This window comes from Fragaria vesca, linkage group LG1, assembly GCF_000184155.1.
Source record: "Fragaria vesca subsp. vesca linkage group LG1, FraVesHawaii_1.0, whole genome shotgun sequence".
Taxonomy (NCBI): Eukaryota; Viridiplantae; Streptophyta; class Magnoliopsida; order Rosales; family Rosaceae; genus Fragaria; species Fragaria vesca.
The window spans coordinates 12,799,326-12,810,449 of record NC_020491.1 but is presented as its reverse complement, the minus strand read 5'-3'; the positions used below and the strand labels follow the sequence as shown (position 1 = coordinate 12,810,449).

The 11,124-nt window shown below is 38.1% G+C and overlaps 2 pseudogenes; both read right to left on the bottom strand.

Moving 5' to 3' along the window:
• The window catches only part of LOC101296907, a 2,929-nt pseudogene extending 1,782 nt beyond the window's left edge, over positions 1–1,147 (bottom strand).
• Positions 1,148–1,667: 520 nt separating this feature from the next.
• Positions 1,668–2,746, bottom strand: LOC101296616 (annotated as a pseudogene).
• Between the last annotated feature and the right edge of the window lie 8,378 nt (positions 2,747–11,124).

Genomic DNA, 11,124 nt, shown 5'->3' with positions numbered 1-11,124 from the left:
ATATATATAACAAGATCAATCTCGCTGAAAACTAAAAAAGAACGGACTCGCCGGGGAGGGAAGGTGGTCGGGGAGTGTTATGGGTTGGATGCGCGCCGTCGTCGGCGCCGGAGGGTGGAGAACGGACATACGTCCGCACTTTAAGCCGAGTGCGGACGTCCGCTTCCCATCCTCTGTATATATATATATATATTACAGAGCGAACTAAGAGTAAGATCAAAAGCACCTTATCCTTAATTGATCTCTAGAAAACTCGAGTCATCTCATCTCCTGCACCAGATAACAAAAGACTAATAGTAGTATGAGAGAGGAAACTGAAATTTCTTCAACCATGTACACATGGTAGGACATTTGCAAATTTGGATTGATTATGTATGAAGTCTATAAGTGTGTTGTGCCCCAGACACTATCAGGGTCCATTCCATTTCCCAAAGATCAAGAATATTGACATATACTTGTGAAATTAAAACTTGAAATATATCTTTTCGATGACTTATCAAAACTATAGTATATTTTCTTGATAAATTTTTGAATAAACGATAAACACTGTAATCTTTTCAGACATAATAAATCTACACTTAGATCCTCATTATGTACATGTGAATACACAAACTGATCTCAAACAGTGATTTAGAATTTATGCAATGCATAAATCTGGTGAATTGCTTGAAGCCAAATTGCATATGGGGTCTCCAGAAATTCTGGTCACACATGTTTTCAGAATAACATAGATCAAACACTGATAAAGTAGTTTGGGGTTCACATCCAAAACCAATTGATAATATGTGGAGTGCTCCAAACCCTTATAAACCCACATGTAAAGTCTCATATTCCCGATGTGGGATTTATATTTTAACAAACACATTCTGCATTGCAGAGATGATTCTTTTTACATTTCTATTAGCATGTCAAAGAGTCATGCTCCAGAAGATGATTCTTTTTACATCTGCATATGCACATGTAATGTTTTAACTCAGAAAAGAAATATACAAGAAGTTCTCTCAAATTTTTTTGTTCTTTACAAGTTTTATCACTTAGAAGTTAACTACTAGAATATGAAGTTGCTCATACAACTCTGAAACAGATGAAAGTGCTCACCGTCCATCTCAACAATGGGGTTGGCGACCTTGATCTTCCCAAACGCCATTGTTTCTCTTGGCCGACAGGTAGAGAGTTGCTCAGGGATTTTGAGTTATGACTAATGAATGATTGGTCATGTATTATTATGATTAGGCTGGTTGGCTCCAAGCCAAAACCATGTGTCAAATGACAGGGTGGACTGGTGGAGAGACCTAACTTGTTTTCGTTGAATGAAACAGAACTGGGAAGAAAATGGAGAAGACCAATAATGTTATAGTTTTGCTTGCAAGTGTTTAAAGATACTGATCCTTGTTCATTTTATCGATTAATTATTTTCTTTTCCAAAACTTAAACATGATAAACTCTATAGAACAGTAAGCTTAAAATGTGGTGGTAATGTGCCCAGTAGTCAATACATGGCCACAAAGTCAACTTGATTACAATAGTGAACTCAACAGTTTACCCAAAATGTTATGACAACCATACTTGCTCACTCAAAAAGATATTAACATATCTAGTTAAAAGAATAGCTATATATTAGAAGGTAGTACTAGTGATATCCAGTTCCGTTGAAGCATCAGGATGTTTCAATGTGATAGTTCTATGTTCTTGCTCAGCTCCTCTAGCTTCTGCATCCTCAACCTCTCACTGTCAGTCAAAAGCTGGTAAGCAGAGTACAACAAAATGGAAGAAGAGTCACCAAGTGATTAAGAAAGGGATATAGAAAATAACTTTGGGGCATTTGAGCTTCAAGGATTTACCTCCTTCATTGTGGTTACAAGTTGAGCCTTTTCTTTGTTCTTTTCATTGAAGCTCTCCAGGGCTTCCTTGTACTCTTTTTCCTGTCCAAACAATACCAGGTTTGTTCAGTTGTATGTTAGAAAATATTGGACTTTAACACTATTACATTAAGATAAGATAAATACAATTGATTTGGCTAAATACAAATAAACAAAAAATATATGAATATAACTCTATTTCTGGTTATTTGTTAACGTTATATCTCCTAACAAAAGTATGAAACTCATCTTATTAGTTACCTGATTAATCTTTGGAGTTGTGATAAGCTTTAGATTCTCTTGATAACTATTAAGCAGATATTGGACTCCTAATGGGATGAGTCCCTTATCTAGTTAACTGGCCAATATATACAAGGAGAAGCCCCTGCACTCAACACGCTTTGCATTCAGACATTCAGTGTAGTCTCATACTAACGCTCTTAAGTGTTGAAGTGCAGAAGGCTTAACTCTTGGTTCTAGTGCAGTTGCTATTGCAAGAAGATGTCGAGCTCAATGAACCAGTCCTCAGGTATGTATTCTAGCCTCTCTAGATCAGTACTTCCAGATGGTATTTGGTGAGTGATTGTGTTTGTGTTTTTATGCTATTCAGTTTATTATGTGTTCATTCAAATATGCAAAACACCTAATATTGTATTCATTTTGTAGTATGTAAAAGGTCTACAGATGCATATTCACCGACTTGTTTTGTTGTGAACGAGTAGGTGAAACCGTGAAAGTACAGTTTCAGAAAAAAGAGAATGTAGCACCTTCTTCTAGCAGCCGAGTCCCAAAGGCTTCAGTTCTCGGTTTACCATGTCGATTTTCTTCCTTACATTTGCAAGTTCCTTCCTATTGGGATCTGACAATGCTTCGAGCTCCAAAAACATTGTAAATAAATTTATTGTATGTAAAATAAGAAAAACATGTGGAAAAACCAGGTTCTTATGTACAATGGCGGACCTAGGATTTTAAAGTGGGGTGAGCTAAATTTTTTTTTAGATCAATGTATGTGACGCCCAAATTTGTTGTTATTATAGTAAATGAGTTCCTTTTACGTAATTTTTTTCATGTAGTTAATTGATATCCCTTTAAAAAGTCACATTTAGTTCGATAACCAAAATTCTAAGACAAAATTACACCTCGCTCTTGAATAAAAGCAAAACCTTCCATTACTAAAAAGAGAAATGACAAGTCAACAAGAGAAAAAAGAGAAACATACAGAAAAAAGTGAGAAAAAATAAAACATTAAGCTAATTTATTTTATAAAAAAAACATGCATGTGTTTTAGACTACTATGCCTTGTTAACGCCTTTAAGCAAAATGAAAAATAAATTCAGAAAAAATGTATCAACAAAAAGGAAAGAGAAATTTTAAATACATACCCCTAATATCTTAATACACACCCCTTACTTAATACACCACCTATCAAGTTTTTCATTTCAGTATTATACTTAATACACATCCCAAACTGCCTAAAATGCCCTTAATTTATGAAATATTCCATTATTTAATATAATTAATATATATTTACTATTTAGTACCTCTTTTTATATATTATTTCGTCTAATTTTTGCTCGAAATTTTTGGTTATCATCGTTCAATTTATAACCAAATGATTATTGTTATATCCGAACTCCAAATCATCAATACAAGTTTTCAAAATTCACAAGTTTTCAAAATTCACAAGTTAGTAGAACTGTAGAAGTACAGTAGCTATTAAACATAGATAGCTAGTTATTCGATAAAACATGTCATGATAAAGATGCAGTACATGACAATATGATCTGCAAGATCAAACTAAAGCTAATATAGATAAAAAAAAAGACAATCCAAATGAATTGTGGAGAAGAATTAGGGTTAGGGGAGAAGACGTACTTTCGACGATTTTAGGGTAGAAGATGTTGAAAAGAATACTTCTAGCGCGATTTTTTTTTTTTTAATAATAGATGGTTGTTTTGGTCATTTAGCTTACCTATAAAATCTCAATGGAAACATAAAATAATAGAAGTGTGTATTAAGAGATTAGAGGTGTACGTGTATTTAAAATTTCTCAAAAGGAAAATATATATCTAACGAAAAAAAAAAGTTAACATGTGGACTAAAGTTTAACAACATAAAGGCTAAGTATATAAATTTGGGGTATGCTAGTTTTAAATAATTAATATTTTGAACTAAAATTAAGCCACAAAGTAAGGTTTCTTTAAAATCTGGGGTGGGCTGTAGCGCACCGTAGCCCGTGTGTAGGTACGCATTTTTTTTTTTTTATAAAACTTTTTGTTAAATAACTCACACACCCTACATATGTCAATGAGGTTTGAACCCATGACCTCAAAGTTGTTAATTAACACCTTAACCAACCAGGCCACGGCTCACTGACAGGGTACGCATTTGCTTATGTAACATTTGAACTAATAAAATATTAACTCTCAAGCACATAATGACTTTCTGAAAGTGTGAGTAACAACTCTAATGCTAAATTAAAACAATAACCATTTCACAAGAATAGATGTAATACCTCGGAATTTAGATACTAGTTTCTATTATTTTTTTTATTTGGTTGACTTTTTATTTATTGGGTTTCTCAAGAAACTTCCTTCACGGAAGTTGTAGAGCACGACGATACGAGTTCGTAGACACGCGGTACAGGTAAAACAGATGTCGTATGATAAAGTTACGTTCAGTCAAAGTTTAGAGTTGATTTTTTTTGGAAAGGGTTAAATAGAAAAATGTTGGGTTATTTTTTAGAACCCTAGAATTTCAGAAATCAGTTTCTCTCCCTCCTCGAGCCGCGCGCGCAAGCCTTGCCTTCTCCCGATCGGAAGTCCGCTGTCCGGCAACCCCCAGCCACAAGCCACATATCAGTATCTTCATCTCGTCCCCGCCTACCTAACCTTGCCAACCTTCGGCACCGTCGACCGATATACAAGGCGCAGCGAGGCCCGAAAGCCACTGCCGTCGTCGCCCTCTGACTGGAACCCTAACCTGGCCGACCCTCGACGACGCAACTAGCGTTGGAAAGCTTGTCTCCTCCTTGAGAAGCTTCCTAGTCTAGTGGGTGGCCTCGTCTTGAACCGTAGCAGCGGGAGGCAAGCAGAGCAGTCTTGGTTGGGTTCGACTAGTTCGACGATGACAACGGATTGTTCTAGGTAAGTTTTGAAGGTCCTTGCTCTTCTTGGTATTGCTAGGCTAGCATCGGGTCTTGATGTGAGACCTTGAGCTTCCAATTTGCAGATTCGGCGGTTGAGCTTTAAGTGGAGTTTCGGGCAGTTTCGGTTTGAATTGGTGACAGACTCTAGTAAGTTGGATGCTCAGTTTGCTTAGTTAGTAAATTTCCATAGTTGAGGGTTATGGGAATTGTTATTTTTGAAGTGTTGGGAGGCGGCGGGTGAGGCCACTCGCAGTCGCCTGTGGCGGCCTGTGGTAACGCGATTGTTATTGCTATTACGTTGGTGTCATGTTAGCATGGGTAAGGTTTGTGAAAGTGTTGGGATTCCTTGAGTTTATGTTATGATTTGGAAATGCATATTAGGTTCAAGTCATTTGGGTTTGTGTGAGATGTTGTGCTTGGAAGTTCTGAGAGTAGAAGTCGTGTTACATTAGGCTGTTTGAGTGTCCGATGACCTTGGGAGGTCTTGGAGGATCCCTTTTTTTGTTTATTTCTAGGGATAGGGTATTTGACAAACTTCTCGATCACAAAATCACATCTCTACCGTTCAGTTTGTAAGTGTATATGAGTAGATCACTTATGCAAATTTTCAGAAAATTTGGTGATTGTTAAGTCATCCAAATGTTTGATTTATTTTTAATGATCTTGAACGGTGTAGGTTTGACATAAGTGTTAAGGTTTTTGTTTTAATCTCAGTCATCAAAGCTCAGTAAAAAACAGATCTAATGGTGTGGGTCAATCCTTAAAAGTGATAAAAAAAAATAGAGATCCCTCATTGGAAAGGCCCTGATATAGATATATATATATATATATATTTATTTTTTTGTGCTACTGCCCAGGTGCTTTGGCATTGGGTTTTTGAAATATTGAGTCATTTTTTTAAATTTATTTATGTTAATATTAAATGTGATATTAATAATTTTTAATGACTAAATTTAATAAAAATAAATATCACTAAGGTGACGAAAGTTAAACTTTTGTGGCCTTAGCCGGATGAAAGAATTGTCAGCAAACTGACCGTTTTCGTAGTGTTAGTGTTTTGGTCACGAAGGATTTTCGTCACAATAGATCAGAGACCGCAAATTATATTTCATTACTTTAGTACCATGGCGACGAAACATTTTTCATCACCTAACTAGACTTGCGACGAAATAGTTTTCATTAACTAAGTAACCTAGTGACGAAATAATTTTCATCATCTAAGTAACTTGGCGACGAAATGATTTTCGTCATCTTAGTAATCACTAAGATGACGAAATACATATTTTCGTCACCTAAGTTCTCTCACCACCGCCCTTAGGTGATGAACCTTAGATGACGAAAATTTCGTCGTTTCATCTAAAATTTTTTTTCTGGTAGTGTTCGGTCATAACCATTTTATGTAAGACAGTCTTATACATCGATAGTTACTATTATATAAGTGTCCGAGTATTACATGACTTGAAAGATTTCTGCTGGACGTGGAAGCTGATTCTTGGGAAGCTAATGTTAGTAGTGAGCGCGAGGTTGAAGTATTACAACCAGCTAGCTGAGGTGCATGCAGAAGCAAAATAGACTAAATGGATGGAGCAAGATCAAAGCAACGTGTATGTGAAGGAACTTGAGTAGTTTATTTTTGTTTTGTAATATGTAAGGAGTGATTCTATTTCGTTCCTTTTTATGTCCTAACATTGTCAAGAAACTATTATCTTTAGTTTTTTTGTTCTGAGTACTATAATTTTGTAACACTTTAGACCTTATACCATTTTAGCATACAATGTGGTTTTGACTAGTATGGTTAACGAAGTTTGTGGCTCTAAAGTCTAAACTATTTAGGGCTGGGCATGGGACGGGATAGAGGTAATCCCACGGCCCGTCCTGGACATTAAAAACGAGACGGGACGGGACGGGATTTGCCATTTTTAGATTTCATCCCACCCGGGCCTTATCCCGGTTGGGACGGGACGGGACGGGACGGGATGGGCCCAGTCCCAAATAAAAAAAGTTGAAAATAAACTTGTAAGTAAAAAAAAGAGTTCCATAGTTTTATAATGTTATTTACTCTATTAAGTATTTACAAGTACTTGTAATATATTTACAAGTACAAAACGGTGTAATAAAAGAGTTTATACTGTTTATTTTCTCTAAACATGTCATCACTACTACGGTGCAAGAAAATAGTCTACAACAATCAGTAAATTAAAGTATTAAACATTATTGTTAGTGAATTGGAGATAGTCAAGTAACTTAAAGAAACAAAAAGCTAAAATGAAAACACTTAAATGAAAGGCTCAAATCACATCGTAATCAATAAATAATAAATTATTAAAATAGCGGGACGGGACGGGCCTAAACGGGACTTGAATTATCCGTCCCGTGTCCTGTCCCGTTGTATTGGGACGGGACGGGACAGGACGGACGTTTTGAGATTTAAATCCCGTCTCGTTCCAGTAAATTTTGGGACGGGCCCGGGACGGGTTCGGGATTACCAGATTTTATGCCCACCCCTAAAACTATTACATTATCTCTCTTTTTTATTAATAAAATTTGATACGACACCTATGAAATCTCGTTGCGAATAATTACCTTTGTAATATATAGAGGATACATAAATATATTTTACGTTTGGAAAAATTCTACAATGTGTTAATGTATGTGATGTATCAAGTTGTATAATGAGCTCTCAAAGTAGTAATATTAGTTATCGAAGTTGTAATATGAGTCCTTAAAGTGGTAATTGAGTCCTCAAAGTGATTAAGAAAAAGTAATTAAAAAAAGTAATTACAACTTTGAGAACTCATATTACAACTTTAAAAACTCAATTACTACTTTGACTAATGTTGTAACTAATTTTTTTTTACAAATTTAAGGACTCATATTACAACTTTGAGGACTTATTTTACAATTACCCTTATGTTTGATGTTATACATTTTCTTTTCTTTTTTGGTGAGAAATGAATAATTCATTAATCAAGGGACGAAACCCAAATTACATGGCCTACAAACGCAAGGGCGAATAACTACAGATAACAAAGAGCATGAGTCTCCAACTTAATCAAACTAGAAAGAGTGAAATGAAACCAACCACTCGCTAAACTATGGACCGAAGGCCCTACAACCGAAAATATAGATGCAACAATACTAACAAATCTACCACACACACACCACTCATGCGCGCCAACATTGTCGTCGCCATCGCCGCCAGCTGATGTGAGTAAGTGAGGAGTGCTAAATCAGAGCATTGATGCCCGAGTACCTGATGCCAAACAAATCCCAATGTATAGATAATATGGAAACCCATAACCCTGAGGAAGAGCTCCCTCAAAACAGCACCATACAAACTACCATCGAGACTTAAACCATGAAGAAGCCAAGATTGACGAGAGAGTATCGAAAACCGTAACCAAGAAACAGAACCAAAGAAAATGGGGGGTGATGAACCCACGCGTGAGCACCTATAATCTGATAGGTAAGTGCGAAAATACACTTTAAGCGTGCAGCCACACAAGCTCTCATGATAGTATCCAATGGTAATTGATAGGTTGTTTTGGACTTTGGTATTAAGTAACCACAAATCTGGAAAGAGTTGGGATTGGTTGACATCGGTATAAGGAACCGAGTCCTCCTGTTCTGGACCAAGCCAGTAAAATCCACAAAGGGAAAATGCACCACATGGGTGATATGGGCCCATAAACTAGAGCCCAGAATAATATGACACTACCAGGACAAGCACTTTCGCCAACGAAAAGGTTTCGTCGGCCTGTTAGATTAATTCGTCAGCTAAGATCTTAGCCGACGAGTCTTCGTCGGGAAAGAGTCGTCGGCGATGACTTTAGCCGACGAAACTAGAAGACGTCTTCGGCTATTGTTCCAGAATTTAGCCGACGAAAAAGAAGTCGTCGGCTATTATCCCAGAATTAAGCCGACGAATATCTTAAATGTTTCGTCGACCGTAGTTTGAGACTTTAGCCGACGAAACATTTAAGATATTCGTCGGCTAACCTATGTAATAAAAAATTAAAAAAATAACTATAGCCGACGAAATATAGTCTGTTTCGTCGGCTTTAGAAGGATTTAGCCGACGAAACATGCCAAATTTCGTCGGCTAAACTTTATAAAAAAATTAAAAATACTATAGCCGACGAATATCTTTCATGTTTCGTCGGCTATAAGTCCATTCCAGTAAAAAAAAAAACCCGAAATTTCTAAATTACCATTCCAAGCAACCTGCAAAATACACTAAAACAATTCCATATAACCAACAACAAGCACATAAAACTATATAATTGATCAACTATACAAAATTTAGATTGTCTAAATCAATATCCGATTCTGGGGGCTACTGCGGAGGAGGTTGTGGCGGCTGAGGTAGCGGTATAGGTGTAGGCATGGGCGAAGCCGGAAGTCCCTGAAGCTGGGCAGTTGTAAACTTCTGCAAATACTGGAACATCTGCTGCTGCTGGGCCTGTTGGGTGGCATATACCGCGGCAGTATAGGCTGTATGGGCGGCGATCTAGGCGGCATGAGCGGCAGCCTGAGCAGCTGGCTGTTCCCGTAGTCTCTCAACTTCTGACTTTAACTGAGTCGTCCTGCTGCTAGTCGAGGCTTCCTTTCGTTTAAATCCTGGAGTGGTCTTCAGGACCCCCTCGCCCTTCTTTCCTAGACCCCGGCAGTAGAAGTTGTTTCCTCGCGGTGGGAAGGCTGTGCCCATGATCCTCGCCCCAACCCTCAGATCCGAAGTGTCGATCCGGGACATGGCTTCAGACATCTCTTCCTCCTGCGTGTCCGGTCATGCCTCCCTCACTATAGCACTCATCACCTCGTCACTAGCCTCCCTCACCTTCGCCTAATTGGATAGGAAAAAAATGATTAATTAACATTTTCACATATATATAAGTAAAATTTAAAATTTAAAAATGTAAGATGACTTACAATATCCTCTTGGGGGTCAAGATATGCCTTCTCGTACGTATAGACGTACCGGTTGACTTCTGGATGTTCCCTGGCCGCCTCGTCCATGAAGACAGCGAACGGTCTAGAACCAGCATGATGGTTCCTTGTGTTGCGTTGCTGGTTCTGAGCGTTCGCCCGGGAAACGGCATTCAAAGAAAAAAATAAACTATTAGTAAAATATTTAAAAACGGACGTATTTAATGACAAATTAACTAATTAATTTTTTTAAATACCTGTTTATGAGGGTTGTTGAATTCTGATGTCAGAAGCCAACGCCACTCGTACTCCTTGTACCTTGTACTGGAACTCAGCAGGGGTACTAGAACGTGCGTTCCCGTGCGTAGTCCAGTGGGTCTGCAACTCATTCTTCCACTCCTTGTTTCTACAGATACAACAAAAATATTAGAAATATTATTAATATCACATACAATTTTGTTTTTTCGTTAACTTCCCAACGTACCTTCCCCCATGCACAATGTCCGCCCAGCTGTTCTTCAGGTGCTCGGGAACGTCAAACCACACATGCATTTAACCGTTTATTAGTTTAGTTTTTCGAGAAATCAACAATGTAATACATAATATTATTGAGGCATTTTGTAAACTCACCGACATCGCGTTGTGGACCATGTCCTTAACCTCCTGCGGGACCTCGCCCCAGTCTGACCAAAACATAGGGACTCTATCCCTAATGAGCGCTCCCACGCGGCTAGAGTACGTCCTCGACTTCCCGCTTGATACGTGGTCATCCCCATCAGTATCGATGACGATCCTCCTTGAGGTATTAACGGTCTTCTGGAGAGCCTTCCATGTGACGGGGCCTCTCTTCTTCTTTGTCGGCTTCGCTCCAACGGTACCTATCACATGATAAACCAAATTGATTATTAAAATCGGAGACCCTTTATTATTAATTATAAGAAAACAAATCATTCATCTTTCATTACTTGAGGGCGATGCGGCTGACGCGACGGATTCCGTCTCTGTCGCTGATGATTATACCCTCGCGGAAATAAGAGGCGTATCAAAAGGCACGAACCGGTACGCTGCTGATGGAGCCACTGGCGGGGGCAGTGGATAAATCGGCTTCCCTGAGCCATCGACTGCAGGTAAGGCCAATATCATCCGCTGAAGAAACAGATGAGGCGGCGGCATCTGTACCCCAGAAGCCCC